The 21,757-nt window shown below is 45.0% G+C and overlaps 1 protein-coding gene across 13 annotated transcripts in view; it reads right to left on the minus strand.

The window, feature by feature from the left end:
- Window positions 1-21,757, minus strand: part of MECOM (MDS1 and EVI1 complex locus) — a 488,986-nt gene that overhangs the window by 213,463 nt on the left and 253,766 nt on the right. The window contains exon 1 of one of the 13 annotated variants that reach the window (XM_079977614.1): window positions 3,693-3,798. The exons of the other annotated variants lie outside the window; for them this stretch is intronic. The gene's annotated coding sequence lies outside the window, so the exon portion shown is untranslated. Of the gene's footprint in view, window positions 1-3,692; window positions 3,799-21,757 lie in introns of those variants that run through there. 13 annotated transcript variants of the gene reach the window in all.

The raw sequence follows: 21,757 nt of genomic DNA on the forward strand, positions 1-21,757 counted from the left end.
ACCCCTTCTCAGTGCTGCTAGAGGGAATAGGTATTAAACAGAGGAGTCCTTCAGTTGGGCATCACTGCCATTGAAGCCTCCACTGGGGCAGAGGAAGAGCAGAGCTAGTCATCAACTGGATTCAAAGCTATTTTGAATCCACCATTTTCTGGTGAGGGGCTCTCTGCTGCAGCCTGCAGCTAGTTCAGCAAAAAAAGGAGGCACACCCCTTTCACCCTGGCCAGTAGGGCTGCAGATGATGAGTCCAGTGCACTGCATCCCCAACCCCTCACCAGGATTGCTCTGTAGCCTGCCATCTCCATTCCAAACTGAATCTTTAAGAAATTCCTGGACACTGAATATTCAGCTTCTGGACCTGTAATTTACATCTGTTAGCTGCTGCAGTTACTGTTCAGCATTCCAGGATCTCAGTCATTGATAGAAAGAGTTAGCTAGAATGCCCTTATCAAGAACAACATATTCTATATTCCCTTGCAAGGGCTGCTAGATAGCAACTTTTTGAATTAAATATCGGAGTACTGAGACCTTGTAGAAGCCTCAGAAAGGAAGTAGGTAAAAATCAGCAAGTCAAGATAACTGAGTGTGCTCTCAAGCAGAATGGTAGTAACTTCTTCATAAGAGATCACTCCATTTAGGGAACACTAAGCAGCTCTTTACCCAAACCAATGAATCACTAGGTTGGGTGGGAATCTACTAAAACAAGCATGATATTGTAGAAAGAACAATATATACTTTGTCACTATTTTCCCTTAAGCATAAGTAAATGCCTAATTTCATTTTTGCATAAGAAATTTGGAAAATTAATATATAAAATGAATGAAAAACATTTGGATTTGATAGCTACATGGGGGAATAAAAAACATTATGGTGTACAATTAACATAGGGCTCAGGAACAGACAGTGAAACCAGGGTCTTTTGACTCCCAATCTCTATCAGAAATATAGTAATTTAATGCCAACCCTTCTGTTTAACAAAAGGTTACTTGCTGTAGTATAGAGTACAGACTATGCTTAACAGAAACAACAACCAAAAATGTTTAAATACAGAAATGTTAACACTTCTGTAATCCGTAATAATTGTCAAGAACCAGCCAGGAAAAGGAAAAAACATCTGACAGTGTCTGGGCTTGCTGCCATGGACTGGATTCACTGTTTGGTGTTGTATAATTTACAAACTTTTGTTCTTTCAACAACTATTCAGAGAATAGAATTGATAAGTAAATATATAGAAAAAAATAACAGAGGAATATAACAACTCCCTTGCACCATCTAAGAGGTGACGGCCTTTTAAAGGGAAAATAATTTTCTAAGACTTGCCAAAGGCAAGAGAACATTAAACAAATCACATAACATGAAAGCTATGGAAAAAATGTTCATGGTATTTTTCAACACACAGGGGAAAAAAGCTCTTTTCAGATGCTACATTGATTAGGAGATAAGCCCTTGCATGCTTATTATACCATCTGAGAAAATAGGCTTGGGATCCTTAGACTATGTAGAGACATATTTTAAAACTTAAAAATAATCCAGGTGTTAAGACACTGGGGACTTTTTTTCTCTCTGAACTGCATTAGTGTAATGAAACTGAGTAGTAAATCCACAGAACCAAATCATACACATAGCAAGGAAGAAGTAGTTCGATCAGTGAAATCCTTCCTGTGTTGTTATGTCAAGACACATGGCTGGGAAAGTCCTCTGCTTGAGACTCTTCTGAGAGATGGGACTTGGCTACATCAAATGTTTCTCTGACTCAGTAGAAGGAAGCTTCTTTTTTTAAAAAAAGAATCCTGTTCCAAGCCACCTTCCTACTTACAAATACAAGATGGATATTCATCATAATTATAAAAATAATCACTAAAATAATAAATTTTAAAAAACAGTGGTAGTGAGCTGCCGCAAGATGTCAACCTTACACAAACAAATATTAAATATTAAAAGTTTAAGTAAGCAAGTAGGTTATTAAAGTACATCTATAGTCAAACCATCTTTTCAATGAGTTGGACCATTCTAGATGAGGCTTTGTTACTTCTCACTTGTTCTCCTGCCCCTCCCATTCTTCCTACTTGTCTAACAGATTGAACTTTGCGACTGCAGACCCCAGGGTTTCTTTCACCACAGCTAGGATCATACAGCCACAACATGTGCTGTGTACATAAAGCTTCACATTCATCACATCGTTCTTATATTGGGGGCATTTGTGTAAGCTCATTGGTCCAACATATAGTAATGCAAAGGTGTCTGTGGGCAAACACAGACTCCCTTAGCCTGAAGCGAGATGAGTGTCACACCCCGTAATTGCCTTTGACTGCACCTAACTGCCAGGGGCCATACCAACAGGGAACTTTCCTCAGTATTGGGGGGAAATATACAAGGTGGCCACCCCACTCTCTTGCTCATTCAACAGAAAGCACATATTGTCCCATAACCATTTTTCTAGGAGAGATGGTGACTTAAGGCAGATCCACACCATACATTTAAAGGACACCCAATGCACATTTAAAGTACATGGTTTCCTCCACATAATCCTGTGAGCTGTAGCTTGTTAAGGGTTCTAGGAATTATAGCCCTGTGAAGGGAAACTACAATTCCCAGAATACTTTGAGGGAAGTTGTGTGATTTAAACGTGCCTTTTGGATCTGTCCGCACTTCTTTTTGTCTGGGACATCTGCTCAGAGGCAGCAGTGGATCACTGCCTTAACAACTATACTCTATGCCAAATATTAATAACCATCTAGCCCAACCCTTGTAGTTATACTGCTACTGCTCATTTCAACAGGGCATACACAAGAGAATTTCCAAAAAGACTGTATCAAAAAGCAAGGTGAAGGTCAATGTGGACCTCAAAAGGCTTTAAGGGGCAGTTGGAGAATTTCTTTTTTCTTTTTATCTGATTGTCCTGGTCTTGCTGTTGTATCAGGAGAGAAGGTCACTGGACGGAGTCAGGAAAGAAGTTGCTTCTACATTAAAAACAGGCCATACTTCCCAACAGAGGCCCACTGCTCCAAGGGTATATTCAGCCAAGAAGAGCTACTCCACACAGTTCACTGAAATGAACAGGAGCTGTGCAAGAGCACATCAGATACAACTCCAGTTCATGTCTGTGTCTCAGAAGAGTACCCTAGCAGATAGCATCTTTGGAGTAGAAACACTTCAAAGAGATTTAATTTTAATACATCACTAAACACTTCATTCTTTAGGGTGCATGTACTTGAAACCAGCCCCCTCCCCCAGGTGAAACCAGCCTAACTCACTGCTACCTTTTGAACTCCCTTAGTTACAGACACCCATAGAGACGGTTCTAAGTTTTCAGAACACTCCTGACTCTGGCGGTCATCCAGACCGATACCAAATGGACAATATCAGTGAAAAACACCTGAACAAAAAATAGGAAGAGTTACCTTTCTCACAGTTACAACATGAGACCCAAGAAATTGTTTCTTTATTAAACATATTAGCGTCTCGGTACTGTTTACTTACTGATATCCTTGAAGGAATGGAATACAAAGATGAGGGTGTGAATGCTATCTGCCGTATCACTCCTTCCAGGCAGCTGGGACATCGTTTTATTTGCTTTATAGTAACTCATTGCCAAGTGCATACATAAAAGTTAAACAAGCTTTTTAAAAATGATAACGCTGAAAAGACAGTTTTGAAAAAAAACATATCTCAACAGAAAACAACTTCAAACTCACAGCTTAAAAGGGGTGAAGCAGAGGTTAGTGAAGAGGGTTCCTGCAGTTTGTCCTCTGAGCTATTCCAGTAAAAGTTAAGAGGGTGAGCTGCTTTCAGAACACACTGGCCTGGGTTGTAGGTGGAACTCTAGGACAGTAAGAGGAGGAGTTTGCACCTAAGGAAGAGCAACCTTCTCCTGGCAATGCCAGTATTCTAAAGGAATGCACGTCACCCACTGGTGAATGTATTTTATGCAGGTCTCTCTGTATTTTGTTACCTTTGCGGTTCTCACTGCTAAATCAAAGCTGAGAAAGAAGCAGCGCGGTGAGAGAGAGCACACGTTAGCAAGCTCATGGTCTGAGGCTCGATCCCTGTCATCTCCCACTTAAAAAGAAAGCTGTCAAGTAACAGGACTTGAAAAGAACTCTGCTTGAGAAAATGGAAATCTGCTGTCAGAATGGACAACATTGGGCAAGTGGCCTGATCCACACTTTAAGGCAGTTTATAAGCCTGACTGGATACTATGTTTGGAGATTCTAGTTTAATGGAAAGTATTGGCAAGGCCTAGTTTTGAAACAGGATTTACTTTCTAATATCTATGCTTATTGCTAGAGCCCTATAATATAGAATGAAACAAATGGACTTTTCAGCATGTGCTTATCAAACTTGAGAACCCTGATGCCAGCATTATTAAGAACAATTTTTCAGTTTGCACAAGTAAATCAATCCACCTACTGTACCGCAATGCCTCTGTCACTTCCCAAACATATAGCCTTCTACTTCATGTTCAGCAGTGTTTCAGCCCAAAGTAGGATAATATTGTGCTAGTTCTCATGCTAGTTTTGAATATTTAGAATGATTATGTGATACAGCCCTACTGGGATTGTACAGATTCAAACTGCTGGCGGCAGAATAGGATACCTAACTGATTTCCTCTGTATAAAATTCTCCACACTTCTGGATGTTACATTGCTCTGATACATATTTTAGTGAGAAGCTATTTTTTGGAGAGGTGATTTAGTGCAAGAAAATGGAAGAAGAGAGGGTTCAGCACACACCCTTCCAATTCTACTGTTTAAAAAGTGACATCAGGGTAATGTTACATGCATTTAATGTTTAATCAGGCCATTATTATTATTATTATTATTATTATTATTATTATTATTATTAAATATTTATTAAAAAATTTAAGGGTTACAAAAAGCAAAAGTAAAAGTAATAACACCATATTAAACAAAAACAAAACAACACATCACAATAAGGAAAAAAGAAGAAAAGAAAAAAACACAACTAATCTTCCCATAACTTATCTTTCATTTGCTTGTTTCCTTGACCTCCTCACACGTCCCTTTTTTGTATTCTAATTCGGTTAACTATTTCAGCAGATACTTTCCATCTTTTCCAATTTTTGTTCTGTAATTTATCTCAATATGATGTAACTTTACTTTCCCTCCTTTCACCAATTAACAGTCTATTTTTTCCTAAACCATTATAACATTTCTGCTAAAACCACATAACTTCATTCCAACATCCTTCTAACATTCATTAATTTTACAATGTTTCTGTAAATAGTCTTTAAATTTCTTCCATATTATTATTATTATTAACCCTTCATCCTAAGATTCCAGGGTGAGTTACAACAATGTAAGTAATACAAATGAAAAACAAATAAAACCAAACCATGTACACCAAAAAGTAGCACAGTAGGAAAATGAATTGTAATCTAGGTCTCATCCTAAAGTATTTAGCTTTTTCTAAATGTGACTCATTTCTATTTTTCATTATCTTATGAAGAGGAACATTCAAACGGGAAATCCCTTCATCCTGACTCTGCCGTTCACGTTGTGCAACAAGGTTATCCTCAGTGTGTTATTTTGGCTTTAGGGCCAGATTCAACTCACCTGTTTCACTAGCACAAACCAGCACAATGTCTCCCACTAATGCAACTACATTTCTGCTTGCCCAATGGAATGATCCCCTCACTCTCCTCCCCCTGAGCCTCCCCCCCCAATCCACTCAGGAAGATCGGGGGAAACCCCAGTACTGCACAGGAAGAAGAGAAAAGCAGGCAAGCAGAAATGTAGTTGTCCAGCACGAGTAACTCCATCCTTTTACTGAGTTGCACAAAATTTTATCATGTGCCAACTCTGCAATTCTCTCAGTTTGTAAATGGGCAAGTGGGAAATGGCGTGAGGATTGGTACCATACAGCGATTGCGTGCAACTTGTGACAATCAGGTACACTTAATTAACTCATCCAAGCTCTTGCAAAAGCTGTCATGTAGGAATCCCCAGCAAAAACCTTGACAAAAATGATGTTCTTTCTCCTAGCCATAAGAACATAAGCACCGCCTTCTGGATAAGGGCAATGGCCCACTTAGTGCAGCGTCCTGTGATCACATTGGCTAAACAGAAGCCCATGGCAAGCCCTAAGGCCGCAAAGCAGGACCTGAGCACAACAGCACTCCCTCACTTGTGATTCCCACAACTGGCATTCAGAAGCATACTGCCTCCAAAAGTGGAAGTAGATCACAGCCTTATCCACCATTAATTTGTCTAATCCTCTTTTAAAGCCATCCAAGATGGTATTTTTCCTAACACTTGAAATAAATGTTAAAATAAAAGTAAAAATTAGTAAAAATAAAAGTAAAAATTGGGACTGTCCAAGGCTGTGTATGATCTCAACACCAGCTGCTGGGGTGAGATTCAGTATCCTAAGAATGCATTGATTTCCGTTTTTCAAAAAAGCTATTTTGAACTCCCTGAGGCGGTGGAGTTAAGCCTGAAAATTGTGGGCTGTCCCTGGAGTGGCTGGAGGGAAATCCAGTCCTCTGCATAGGTCCTGTTGTCAGCAGAAACAGTATAAGATATGCCAGTCACTTGACTTATTAGTCATGTGCAGAGCTATATTTTAGTAATAATCCCAGAACCTTTTGAAAGCATATAAACTTCTACTTTTTGAATGGGAACTTTATTTAAAGTTGTGTAATGCAAGAGTATGGGGGACGCAGGTGGCGCTGTGGGTAAAGCCTCAGCGCCTAGGGCTTGCCGATCGAAAGGTCGGCGGTTCGAATCCCTGCGGCGGGGTGCACTCCCGCTGCTCGGTCCCAGCGCCTGCCAACCTAGCAGTTCGAAAGCACCTCCGGGTGCAAGTAGATAAATAGGGACCGCTTACCAGCGGGAAGGTAAACGGCGTTTCCGTGTGCGGCTCTGGCTCGCCAGAGCAGCGATGTCACGCTGGCCACGTGACCCGGAAGTGTCTCCGGACAGCGCTGGCCCCTGGCCTCTTAAGTGAGATGGGCGCACAACCCCAGAGTCTGTCAAGACTGGCCCGTACGGGCAGGGGTACCTTTACCTTTACCTTTTTTAAGATGGTAGCCAGCACTACTTCTCATGGGAGCAAATTCCACAGTTTAACTACATGCTGTGTGAAAAACTACTTTGTCCTGAATCTTCCAACATTCAGCTTAATTTGATGACCCTGGGCTATAGTATTATGAGAGAAGAGAAAATATTCTCTCTCCACCTCTCTATACTGTGGATACTTTTAAACACTCCTATCATGTCTTCTCTTTGTTTTTTCTCTTAACTTAAAAAGCCCCAGATGCTATGTAACCTTTCCTCAACCTTTCCAATCCCTTGATCATTTTCTGAACCTTTTCCAGTTCTACAATATCCTTTTTGATCCAAGGTAGCCAGAAGAGTACACAAAATATATAGTGTGATCATACCATAGATTTGTATAATGGTTAATGGTAAAGGATCCCTGGACGGTTAAGTCCAGTCAAAGGCGACTATGGGGTTGCAGTGCTCATCTCGCTTTTCAGGCCAAAGGAGCCAGCATTTGTCCACAGGCAGCTTTCTGGGTCATGTGGCCAGCAGGACTAAACCACTTCTGGCGCAACAGGACACCGTGACGAGTGCCAGAGCACACGGAAATGCCATTTACCTTCCCACCACAGCGGTACATCTTGCACTGGTGTGCTTACAAACTGCTAGGTTGGCAGAAGCTGGGATAGAGCAATGGGAGCTCACCCCGTCGTGCGGATACAAACTGCCAACCTTCCAATCAACAAGCCCAAGAGGCTCAGTGGTTTAGACCACAGTGCCACCCGCTCCCCCTTGCATAATGGTATTATGATATTGACAGTTTTACACTCAGTTCATTCTGATGAAGCATAGCATGGAATTTGCCATTTTCACAGCTGCTGCACACTGGGTCAAGATCTACGTCGAACTATCCACCACGACCCCACCAGTTCAAAACCTCATGAGAATGTAGTCATGGCTGGAACATTAAAACAAAAAAGCTGTATTTAAAATGAAGCTATGGCTGTGTCAGCCACTGATTCAGAAGTTCTCAGTGACTATACAAATCAAGGTCATTCATAATTGCCTCCATCTTTCCCATTCCCTCCCCAGAGAATAATTACTTTGATAAACAAAGTTCTGGTTTATTTTACTTCAGATGCAGAAACGTGCTGCTTTTAGAAAAACATTCAACTTTCTTCCTGCATTAGATGGTTAAGGAGAATATTAGCCAGTGTTCCTTTCACTGTGGAATTGCCATTAGCAGCCAATATTCTCAACCATTTTCACAGTGGTGAGGAAGAATCCACTGTACTTTAAAGAACAGAACCCAAAATGGCTGGATGATGCCCAGATTCATTTTTTTAAAATGATCTTAACATTGCAGAATGCTGGGTATATTAAGGCAAATTAAGTGATTGCATGCATGGTGAAAGTGTTAGAATAAGAAAACTTTAGAATGCTGCTGAACATGTAATTTGGGAAGTGTTAAAAACCAATTCTACAAACCAAAAGTCTTCTTAACAAGGATTATTTTAATATTTGCAGAAAGCCGTTGACCAAGTGGTGAGAACTTCCTCCCTTGGGAGGGAATAGTCAAGCCAAGGACAGCCATAGAAAAGTCCTCAGAAAAGGTCCTTCCAATTGAGTGTATTTCCAGAAATAAAGGGACACATAACAGGGTCTCTGCAGATTTTCTAAATAGGTGAGCATGCTTGCATATGAGAATATGGGCTTTCGCTTATCCTGGTTCTGAACCATTTGCACTTTAAAGGTTATCTGGTCCTTCAAACTGTGCCCAGAAACAAACTGGAAGCCAGTATAGTTGTTTCACAGACTCCGTTATTAAATTATCTATATAAAAGTAAAGTTCTGTCTGTTTCACAGGTGACATTACTTTCATACCATTATTGTTTCTGTAGAAGCCTTGTGCCTCATGTTACTCAGAAATGATGGCTAATTATATCCAAATATAGGCCAAGACCTGTCCCTTGATCTCAGGAATCATCATGGGAAATTTGTTATGATATGTTAAGCAGTGTTCAAATGCATAGCAAATGGACAACTAAACAACTTTCCAAGATATATAGCAGATTATACAAAGCAGAGTAGGTTGAGAGGGTGGGTTGTGTATATATATTTGTGTAATTGTGACTGAATAAGATCAATTTATGGTCAAAATGCATTTGGTATTTGTACAAAAGATATAGTTTTTTAATTCTAGTGACACACCAACCTTTGCAGCTATAATATTTCATAAAGTTGAAGGTGCTATATTCTGAATTGAGCATGAGCCAAAGTGTCAGAAACAGTCCCTCCACTTACTCTGGATGAGTTGAGAACTGGGCAAAAAGCTCTTCTCCACCCTCCTTCTACCCTGTGAACATCAACAAAAGATGTGACCGTTCTTCCATTATACATCTGCTCACTCTCATTTTACCTGCATTTTGGCTTCTACAATAGCATCAGCTGAATGAATAACAGAACATTCTGAGAAGATCACTGTTGCTGGCCATACTAAGGGGATTGGGGTTAAAAAAAGGTCCTTTGTCTGTGTCTTAGAGTGAGTGGCTGGGGTGCATATTAAGAGGAAGGCTCTGTCAAAACCTCTGTTGATGTTCACACTGGGGGATGGGGTTATAGATCCCCCTTTGGAAGTGAGCAGCTGAGATGTATAAGAAGGGAGTGCTCTGAATCACTGTTGGAAGAGGGTGTTAAGGAGACCCTTGCCTGTACCTTTGCATAAGAGAATGTAGTCTGTATCAAGGCTGGGACATAAGACTTGCTGCAACACAGTCTTGAAAAAAATGGCTTATTATCTTTCCAAAACGGACAGCGTAATAAAAAGTAAGCATATATTTTGCAGAGTATCAATCACTTTCCTCCACTGGAGAATGACACTGAGGGCATTTTTGTGTGTGTGTACAGACACACACACACACACACAGAGAGAGAGAGAGAGAGAGAGAGAGAGAGAGAGGGCGCAGCAGTGCTGCAAACATCTACAGCTTATACCAAATGACTTCTATTCTGTGAGGTTAAAATGTGTCCAAATGTGACTTTTAAAAAACGCAGTTGGGTGGACCACATAAATTGCCTTGTACCCAATAAAAACTCAAAAGCCTTTCCAGTTTCATCTTTGGGGTTCTAATCTTTTAAAAGCATGTTCCGATAGTATTCATTTGATTTGGGTGAGATTGCTCCTCTGAAGGAATGGCCTGTATGTGCATAGACACACTCGCACATGTGGAATTCCTTTTCAGTAATCCTCAAAGAGCCTTTTGATTTTTACTCCTGATTCGCCAGAAAAGTGTGAGTGAGCAACTGAGATGTGTCCTGGGATTTGGATGGCTCCAAGGTCACCACATACATTTACAGAGAAAACATATGGTTATAGCAAAGCTTTCTGCCGTGTTGTAAAGTGGATTTTGGAGGTGTTTTCCACAGGCTCTTACTCTCAAGTGGGTAAAAACTGTTGAATCCAAGGTGAGCAGAGGGAATTCTATAGTATATAAGGTAGCCTATCAACTATTTCCCCACATGATATCAGAGGCAGTTTCGAAGTTATTACTAGCTTCTGCTCAACTCATTAAGCTTATGCTAATTTTTTCTGTTCATTTCTCATTGCTAAATTAAAGAAATTGATGTTCTCATAATGAATTATATAGGATTGCTATATGGCTAATTTTTGGACTATTTTTAAAAATTCATTTTAAAGCAAAGGTTTTATTTATTTTGAAAGGCCTGTTCCTTGGACACATATTTTTAAACATTTGCCTAAGGGAACATGATTGACGCTGATAGAACAGCTACTTTCTGAGCTGTGGAGAATTTTAAAGGAATATAGCACAGAAAGTGTGATAGATGTTGTCAGAGCTGCCTCCAGGTCCCAGCTCACAGAGGACCAACGCTAGGCTGTAGTTATGTACAAAAGTCTTTATTGAGATTCAGTCTCCATTTTAAAGCCGCAGCGTGCAGCTCTACGTCCCGACCTTAGACCGGCGAAGTCCTGTCTGAGTCTCCTCCCCCTCCACACCAGTTTAAGACTCTCGCTTTGCTCCACCTCTTCCTAAATTCCTTTCTCCTCTGGGTCCTCCTGCCCGCTAGGGTCTCATCCTTCCTGGACTCCTCTGACGCTGACCCTGACGATTCTTGCCCCTCCTTCCGGCGGGCTTTAGGACCTGGTTCCCTATCCGGGCTACCTTCTGTGCCGCTCGCCTGTACCTTTGAACTTGGCGCGCGCGCCCAGCCTGCAACTTTCCTCTTAACCGTTAACTCGCTCTCTGATGGAGGCGTGGTCCACCCTGACTCATCTTCTCTCGCTGGTGGTGCATGTGTGGGCTCTGACACCTGGAACTCCTCCCCCCCACTACGCTCTGGTGGGGAAGCTGGTCCTGATTTGCAACTGCTGCTCTGGGAGTCCCCGCTGGCCCCTTGCTTCTGGGGTGTCCCCCTTGGGTCGCCCCTTGTCCTGCCCATCGGCGCCCCCTTCTGTGAATCTTCCGATTCGCTGGAGAGGCTCATGGAATCTATCGAGCTGCTGTCATATTCTCCTACGCTGCCCTCGGATTGCTCCCCCTCGCTTTCCATCTCCTCTCCTCCCTGCGCTCCCGCTGAGTCCCTGACATCCATCCCCCCCTCGAAGCCCCCCCTTCCCCCCTCCCCCTCTTCTGGCGTGGGTTCCGGGTGCTCCAATGCTATGGGGGTGCCTGCCGGATACCGGTCTTCCCCCCTGGCATGCTGCCAGTCCGTGACGGGTACATCGACGTCGCTCTCCTCCGCTTCCATCTCGTTGCCGGCGTGCTCGAAACCAGGATCCTCCCCCAACCCGTCCATGCCCCCTTGTTCCCCCATTTCCTCTGGGTAGTCTGCGTGCCAGGGCCCTCTGAGCAGTCTCCTGCGCCACTCCTCCTCGGGTTGAGTGTCCCACCAATAAGAGCGCTCCGCACCCAAGTCTGAGACCGACCCCTCCGGCGAGGTAGTCTCTGGAACCGTCTCCTCAGCCGAGGAGAACCCCTGAAACGTACTGGCTGAGAGTGTGGGGGTGAAAAGATATTCATCAAAATAATCCTCCGGCATGGGCCTGTGTGGGAAGAGTGCGTGGAACTCGTCTTTGAGGTAGTGCTCCTCCACCGCATAGTACGGCACCCAGCTGTTGGCGCTGGCCGGGGCACCTTCCCTTGCGATGAGATATTCAACGCCCTCTTCCCCCCATCTCGAGTCCAAAATCTCCGTCACCTCGTTGAGTGGCCCCGCCCTCGGCGACCCCCCTGTCATGGGTGCATCTCTAAGCGGACTGGGAGCTGTTCCTGGCTCCTGAAACCTGTGAGGTGCCTTGTAGGGCGTTAGCACCGATCTATGAAAGACCGGGTGCATTCTGGAACCCTCCGGTAGTGTCAAACGGAAAGCCACTGGGTTGATCTGTGCCTCGACTAGGTAAGGGCCCAACTGCTTGTGTCCTAGCTTCTTCTTAGCTAAGGATCTGGCCGGCACTGCCTGGGCCGCTAACCAGACCCAGTCCCCTACCCGTATGTCCTCCCCCACTCTTCTGTGTTTGTCTGCTTGCATCTTGTATACGTGTTTTGCTAGGTCTAACTGTCTACGGAGCTGTTCATGGACCTCCTGTAACTCCTCTGCCAATGCCTCTGCTCCCTGTGGCTCCCCCTCCCCCTCTTTCTCTAAGCCCGGGAAGGTCCTGGGATGTCGCCCGTGGTTGGCAAAAAACGGTGTCACCCCCGTGGACACGTGTTGTGTGTTGTTGTAGGCAAACTCGGCCAGGGGCAGATAGTCCACCCAAGTCGAGGGCTGCTGGTTGGCGTAACATCTCAGGTACTGCTGCATGACGGCGTTGACCCTCTCCGCTTGTCCGTTGGTCTGCGGGTGTCTTGCCGACGCTAGGTTGACCTTGACGTTCAGGATTCCCATCAGCTTCCGCCAGAAACTCGAGATGAACTGGCGCCCCCTGTCGGACAGGATAGACCGTGGCAGGCCGTGCACCTTGAACACGTGGTCTATGAACAGCTTGGCTGTCTGTTCCGCTGTGGCCACCTTCGCGCAAGGAATGAAGTGCGCCATCTTGGTGAACATGTCGACTACCACGAGTACTGCTGTTTTGCCCCTCGAGCTGGGCAGGTCAGTGACAAAGTCCAAGGCTACCCTCTCCCACGGTTCGGACGGGGTCTGTAGCGGTTCTAACAGTCCCGCCGGCGGTCTGTGTACTGGCTTGGCCCTTTGGCAGGTGTCGCACCTCGTGACGTAATCCGCGACTTCTCCCCGCATCTTGGGCCACCAAAAGTCTCTGGCTACTAATTCCACTGTCTTTTCCTTGCCGAAATGTCCGGCGCTGGGTGCGTCGTGTAGCTGTTGCAGTACTGTCGCGCGGAGTTCATCTCCCGGTACGTAGATGGCCCCCTTGCGGAGGAGCAGTCCGTCGCGTATCTGGAACTCGTCGTCCTTTGCCGTGCCGCTGCGCACCTCCTCCATCTTGGAGCGCGCGAAGGAATCTGTTAGCAGCTCGCGCCGTATCGCTTCCAGGTCTACTGTGGCAGAAGCGCATGCCCACGCCTTGGGTGCGAAAATGTGTTTGGCCGCTACCGGTGCTGCTTCCTCCAGATACTGCGGCTTCCTGGATAGCGCATCAGCCATGACGTTGTTGTCTCCGGGGATATATTCTATCCTGAAGTCGAAATCCGCAAAGAACTCCGCCCAGCGGATGTGTCTCTGGTTCAGGAACCGCGCCGTGCGCCAGTACTCCAGGTTCTTATGGTCCGTGCGAACTTGCACCGTGTGTTTGGCTCCGATGAGGAAGTGCCGCCACGCCTTGAATGCTGCATGAATGGCCAGCAACTCTCTGTCCCAGATGGTGTAGTTCTGCTCCGACTTGCTGAGTTTCCTGGAGTAGAAAGCACACGGCCTCCAATCCCCTTGCGGGTCTCGCTGCAACAGGACTGCCCCCACGGCTCTGTCGGAGGCATCCGTCTCCACCCTCATGGGCTTGCTGGGGTTCACATGCAGCAGTTGTTCCTCGGAAGCAAAAAGACGCTTGAGTTTCTGAAAGGACTGCTCCGCCTGCTCCGTCCAGATGAACTTCTTCTTCTTGGAGCTGAGGGTGTCCGTGATGGCCGCCGTCTGCATAGCGAAACCCTTGATGAACTTGCGATAAAAGTTAGCAAAGCCGACAAACCTCTGGACCTCCTTCCGATTGCGCGGGCTCTTCCAGTCCAGTACTGATCGTACCTTGGCACTGTCCATGGCGATTCCCTTGTCGGACAGCTTGTAGCCCAGGAAATCCACCTCCGTCATGTCGAACTGGCATTTCTCCAGCTTGGCGTAAAGCCTGTGCTCCCGTAGTCTTTGCAGGACTTCCTTGACATCTCCCTCGTGAGCCTCCTGCGATTCCGAGAAGATCAGAATGTCGTCCAGGAAGCAGACACACTTCTTGTAGAGGAGCCCCGCTAACACGTGATGCATGAATGCTTGGAAGCAGTGGGAGCCATTTTGTAAACCGAAGGGCATAACCCTATACTCATAGGTGCCCAAGGGCGTGAACATGGCCGTCTTCCACTCGTCGCCCTCCCGCATGCGTATAAGATTGTACGCCCCTCGTAGATCCAGCTTGGTGAAGATGCGTCCCTTCCTCACCGTCGCGAGCAAGTCGTCGATCTTGGGCATTGGGAAAGCCGTGGGCTTGGTTTTCGAATTTAAAATTCTGAAATCAACTACAAGCCTCTTCTGGGGCGTGTCCTTCTTCTTCACAAAGAACACAGGACTGCCCCCCACTGCTTTGGATTCTCGGATGAATCCCCGCTTCAAATTGTGATCTATGAACTCCCTGAGCTCTTGCAGTTCGTCTTCAGACATGGAGTACAGTTTTCCGGTCGGCAGCGTTGCCCCCGGCAGGAGGTCAATCTTGCAGTCGTAGGGTCTGTGGGGAGGCAGCTTGTCCGCTTCCTTCTCGCAGAAGACCTCCAAAAACGCCTTGTACTTGTCGGGTACCGCTTGCAGCATGCCCAGTTGTAGCTGTGGGTCATCCTCTTGCCCCTCGTCCTCCTGGTTAGTCATGATGCAATGTTCTGAGCAGTAGGAGGAGCAGAAGGTCAATTTACGCTGGTACCATGCCAATGCCGGGCTGTGCCTGTCCAACCAGCTCATGCCCAACACTATGGGCGTGTCTGACAGTTGGGTGACGTTGAAGCTGATGACTTCGCGGTGATTTCCAATGCGCATCACCATTGGCGGCGTTTGCTGTACCACCTGTCCCCCCAGCAATTCTCTTCCATCGACTGTCACTACTTTCAGGGGCATCGTGGCAGGCAGGAGCGCTATGCTATGTTGCTTGATGAAATCCACCCCCATAAAGTCTGCATTGCTACCAGAGTCAATGGTAATAGGCACTTCCATGGTGAGCCCATTGGGAAGCTGGAGTGTTGCGGTGAGCTGCACCACTGGTTTGGGCGGGAGGGGGTCTGTGGGCTGTAAGATTCCTGGGGACTGCTTTACTGATTCGTCTGGCTGGGCCCCAGCGGCTCTGCTTCCAGCCAGACTTCGTCGTTTCCCTGCTGCGGTTCCCTCTGCTGAACTGCTTCTGTTACTTTTGCTGAGGCTGCATTGTGCTTGTGGAGCCTCTGGGGGCACTCTTTTGCCATATGCTGAGCACTTTCGCAGATGTAACACTTCCTGTTCCCTCTAGGAGGCTTCACCTTGGCTGCTCCTGGTGTGAGGGCTCTGGTCGCTGACTGAGCCTTGGCACCACCTATCTCCATCGGCTCCTCTCCCCCTCCCAGTGGAGGCGTGGATTGAGCGCGCGCTGAGTCTCTGGGAAAGAAAGGAGGTGCCCTTGCTGGCGTGCGTCCCCAACGCCCTTCATCTTTGCTCCAGGGACGTTCTTCCAGCCGCACCCCAATCGTCAGCGCCTTCTGGACCACTTCTTGAGTGCTCCTTGGCCTCTCCCCCCTTGCGATTTCGTCTTTCACAGCCCCGTTGAGCCCCTCCCAGAACAGGTCCCTGACGGACGCTGAGTCCTTTTCCCATCCCAGCGCGTTGACCAATGCAAAAAAGCGGGAATGATATTGCCTTACAGTGGCTCTGCCTTGTTTCAGACCGTGAATCTCTCTTCTAGCGACATCCACATCTATCTCTGATAAAAAACAAGCGTCCATCGCCTTAATGAAGGCTTTTGCGTTTTGGAGGGCTGGATCATTATCTCTCCACAGATTGCGCAACCACGCTTTAGCTTCTCCATGGAGATGCGTTAGTATGAAGCCTACTTTCTCCTGCTCATCTCTAAAGTCCTTCTCCAGCAACTTTAGCGCAAAAACTACGTCTGCTCTGAAGTTAGGATATTGCTGCAGACTCCCATCGAAATGCGACACCAGGCTCCCCCCTCTCTTCCCGAGCCCGATCCCTTCGGATTTGGCTGCCGGTGGCCCCTGTTTAGTCAACATTTCCAACCTGTTTTGCAGATCCTTGCAGACAGCATCTGATTCCTCTTCTCTCCTCCTTGCCGCTCGTATTTCTGCGTTAAGTTGTACCACTGCTTCTTGCAAAGCTGCCAGTCGTTCTTCTGTAGTCATCTTGTGCTGCTTTTGTGAGCTCGCGAAGCACCAATCTTCGCCCCTCGCTGCGTCCTCTCACGTTGCGAGGTTCTTTGAAATTTGAGACAGGACTTACTGTCAGAGCTGCCTCCAGGTCCCAGCTCACAGAGGACCAACGCTAGGCTGTAGTTATGTACAAAAGTCTTTATTGAGATTCAGTCTCCATTTTAAAGCCGCAGCGTGCAGCTCTACGTCCCGACCTTAGACCGGCGAAGTCCTGTCTGAGTCTCCTCCCCCTCCACACCAGTTTAAGACTCTCGCTTTGCTCCACCTCTTCCTAAATTCCTTTCTCCTCTGGGTCCTCCTGCCCGCTAGGGTCTCATCCTTCCTGGACTCCTCTGACGCTGACCCTGACGATTCTTGCCCCTCCTTCCGGCGGGCTTTAGGACCTGGTTCCCTATCCGGGCTACCTTCTGTGCCGCTCGCCTGTACCTTTGAACTTGGCGCGCGCGCCCAGCCTGCAACTTTCCTCTTAACCGTTAACTCGCTCTCTGATGGAGGCGTGGTCCACCCTGACTCATCTTCTCTCGCTGGTGGTGCATGTGTGGGCTCTGACACCTGGAACTCCTCCCCCCCACTACGCTCTGGTGGGGAAGCTGGTCCTGATTTGCAACTGCTGCTCTGGGAGTCCCCGCTGGCCCCTTGCTTCTGGGGTGTCCCCCTTGGGTCGCCCCTTGTCCTGCCCATCGGCGCCCCCTTCTGTGAATCTTCCGATTCGCTGGAGAGGCTCATGGAATCTATCGAGCTGCTGTCATATTCTCCTACGCTGCCCTCGGATTGCTCCCCCTCGCTTTCCATCTCCTCTCCTCCCTGCGCTCCCGCTGAGTCCCTGACAGATGTGCTTTCCTTAATTTTCTGCAAATTAACAAATCCCAAACATACCATGTAAGTTAGAAAGCCAATTTCTACAAATTCATTGTGAGCAAAATAAAATACACAAATAAGGGCTGCTTCCAGATGTGGGCTGTGTATCACAAATGGGTCGTTCAGATCTGAATTCTCTTTGTGTGCAACTGGCATGTAAGCCTTCCACATATTCTGTTTCTTCAGTCATGGATATTAAGTTATTATTCTGCTGTTTGCCATCCACTCCAGTGGTGAAGCTCTGGAATGTAACCAGGCTGTGCTTTCTTTCCCCTCCCTTCAATTGCTCTTCCAGTCTACACTCCTTTTTCAATCCTGGGAAGGTGTGCAGGTATTTTTTACTAAAAAAAACACACAAAAACCACCAGAAGTATTCAAGAGCAAATGCTATTATCCCTTAGTTATAAGGTTTCACAATGTTCAAAAAATAGGAATGGGGGCAGAATATAAACTTCTATTTGGATTTAAATATATAGAGCAGACATAGGCAAACTCTGTCCCTCCAGATGTTTGGGACTACAATTCCCATCATCCCTGACTACTGGTCCTGTTAGCTAGGGATGATGGGAATTGTAATCCCAAACATCTGGAGGGCCAGAGTTTGCCTATGCCTAATATAGAGAAAGACAGAGTTATTGCACAAGAGTGATATTCAGAGTGATCTGCTATTTGATTTGGTGAGGGTGGGTGACAATATCCAATTTCTTTCTTAGGAATACCTTGTAGGGTGCTGTCACTATTAGCACCACAATCACACATTCTCTGAGGCACTCAAAAAAAACACAGCAACAATGTAGTACTGAAATTATGAAAGAGACAAGACCTCTGTTTTCCTCTATCTGAAGTCCAGTGTATTTAGAGAAATTACAATACCCAAGGTAATCCCCACACATCTTAAAGAATAGACATATTTTATTTGGTATTGGGGGCCACCGGTAGCAAAATGGCTATGTTGTTCTTAGGTGAGGAGCAACTGGAAGTAGAGGTGATGAATGGACAAACCACACACACCTGAACGCAGTAATGAGCTCCCACACCAGCAGTAACTATGGTTATTTTTACTTCTCAGATTTTCCACAGTAAGAGAACACCCAGATTAAATGTTCTAAAAGTACTGGAGTCATTTAGATTACCCCCCCCCACATTTATATCCTACCTTTCCTCCAAGGATCTCAAGGTTGTGTACAAAGTTCTTCTCTCCTCAGGGACCCTGAAGATCCTCTAGTCCACCCCCTGCAATGCAGGAAATATGTAGCTGTCCCATACAGGGATCGAACCTGCAACGTTATCAGCATCATGCTCTAACCAACTGAGCCATCCAGCGATCATATGCAGTATCTTGAAATAAAATTTGTTACATTTTGGATAGCACTGATTTTAATTTCTGAGATGTCTGGTATCTGAATATGACACATACACATACACATACACATACACATACACATACACATACACATACACATACACACACACACACACACACACGGAGACGGACACTTTTGTCTGGCTGATATATAAGCTCAGCTGAATTAATCCCTTCAGCATTGTACGTCACCTGCTGTAATCACTTATGGAGGGGGTAATTAGCTGAAAGAGTCCTATTCTATTGAACCAAGCATTTATGCTAATTATCAGCTTTATTGACTGCTAATTCTAGTTCTCATGCAGCTACCCCAGGGTCTTTGAAAAAAGTAAAGCTGCTTTCATAAAGACCAAAAGGTAAACCAAAAGTCAGCAACCATTTTTTCTGGATTTGGGAGACCACTTGTATTTGGCAACTGACGGCTTGCATGCATCGCTATTATTTATTTATGCATCCATTCAGTTCCCATTCCAGTTCAGACCAGTCCCATCTACATTTTTTACCTTTCCTAATCATTTATAAAGCAGTCAGAGTTCCCAAGTCCCATACTAAAATTAAGCAATACTTTGTTGACTCTGATTTTCCTCGATTCACATGACTGGATTGCTAAAGGATGAGTCTGCACATCGTGGTTGACTACTTATTCATCTAGCAATTGGAATTATATAACCGTGCTGCTTTGGCATGTATCCAGGTTTTCTTTGTCAAGAAGACGTTGCCCAACCTGTTTCAACAGGGAAGAGCAGTTGTGGCACTGGGAGATTAGAATCTCTCCAAGCATCCCACTAACAGAATGAATAGCATTTTTCTAGGCAACATTCCCATCAGACTTAAATCGGTCTGCTTCACCGGAGATGGAGCTTGATCTCAGAGAGTTATTGAGAAAACTTTTTAGATAAGATACAATAAAAAATGAACTTAACCTTAGATCAAGAGGGCTGGTGAGACTTCTGTGAGAGTGAAAAGATTTTAAAATACAACACATTTTGTATTAGGTTAATAATATTTTGTCTTATATTTCTTAAATTTAGGACAGCAGTGTCTTAGTGCACGTTCCAGCGGTAGTAGTGCTTTGTGGTAGATTGCTTCACACCAATGCTACTGACTTCCAGCCAATTTACAGCAGCTTTGCAGGAATGTAAGTCAGTAATACAGGTAACTCGCAAGAGCCTCCCAGAGCTTGGTAAGCAAGTTCGAGAGTTTAAAAGTTTTTCTGTGCTGGGAAAACCCTACACAAAAAGAGCTTTTACGCTCTTGGCCTTCTGCACATTTAATTTATGTGATTTCAACTAGCCAGTGTTCAACCACATGAAGTTGAAATCACAGGTGTTAAGTGTGCGTAAGTTGTGAGTTTCCTGTATATGCATTGATTTCAACCACTAGTGGTTACTACTTTCATTGTCCCAGGGACACAGTGAGTAAGGTAGGCTCAAAACAAGATGGAAGAAAATAAGTGTTTGTGATTTGATTGCATCATTCTGCCATCGATTTTCCGAACAGCTGTAACAATGGTTTGCGGTTGGACCAAATTACATATAATGCAGACATTAATTATCTTCAGCATATTTTATTTGTTTGAAAGCAGCCTCAGATGGATCAAGTTTGTCGTGGCTGCCACAGTGGATGGGAATCTGTATTTTTGCTCTCCACTGATAATAGCTGCTTTTCCATTGGCAAAACAGTACAGGGAAACTGAGATAATCTCCCACCCACTGGTGCTGCACTGAGATCCCCAATTCCCTCCCCATTGAGGTGTGTTTGGCACCTTTACTATGCAGCTTTCAGTGAATGATGAAGATTCATCTCTTTACTTTGGCCTTGACATTTGAGATATGTTTTCAGGAGCCATCACATTCCTGTGAATGTAATTTGTTTTAACTGTTTTTAATACTGAATTTTAAATAGCTGTAACCTGTCCTTGGATGTGCTGGTGAAGGGTGGATAATTAATAATAATCATAATAATAATGCTTTTAGCTAATGTGAAAGTCACTGGAAGTTGTGATCATGGATTTTCCTTGTCACATGTAAACTGATCCTCCCAACTGGAAAGTTTAACTAGTTTACAGAGCAATTTTAAGGAGGTCTGCAGGAGAGAATCAGTGGCAAAGGAACCTCAATTTCCTATGCTCTGCCAGGTTCACATCAGAGACTGACAAGCAGTTTTTGGTTTATGTTTGGATACCAATGAATGCCATTTTGAATCAAGATGGCAGGCTGAAAACATTCCAAATTGCATTGATTTGCACACCTACAAAGATATGACCAACAGATTTGGTGTGACAGTTCCTGAGATCAAGGAGTGGGTTTTGGTCTGCATTTGGACACTGTTGGGCACCATGTTGAATCAAGGTGGTGGACCAAACCATTTCAAATTGCACAGATTTGGACAGGAAAAAATGCAGTCGCATTGACATTTTACCAATTAGAATGCAGTGCCTGTTAAATACCGTATGTGTAAATGGAAAGAGATGTGGGTCCCAGATTTAGTGAAACTTGGGGTGGGTTATTTGCCCACATTCATATTTCAGAGCATTCATTGTAAAGATCTTTGGCTTTGGCTCACTTGAACTGATAAAAAAATAAAAACTATAATCTTATGGAACAGCTTCGTTTTTCCCTACAGACTGGTTATCCAAGCCAATGGAAGTTTTAGGGCTTAACTAATAACATTGAGATTGAAGGAACTGTGCCCAAAAGTTTAAATCTAAATGCTGTCATTTACATTCTAATTTATCTGATGTAGACATTGTTCCATTTTGTTTGTTCCCTGCATACATCTGGATTTTGACATTGTCTGGTATGTAGTAACCTCATAATCATCTTGCAGCTTAAATTGCATTGCTTTAACTCTGTAAACTATATTAATGAATGCTGTCACTTTCCTTTTAAAGACAGCAGATACTAAACTGAATATACTGGTTAAATAGTAGAATAGTGGATACATAAAGCACCATT

Source organism: Podarcis cretensis (assembly GCF_951804945.1).
Source record: "Podarcis cretensis genome assembly, chromosome: 5".
NCBI classification, from domain to species: Eukaryota; Metazoa; Chordata; class Lepidosauria; order Squamata; family Lacertidae; genus Podarcis; species Podarcis cretensis.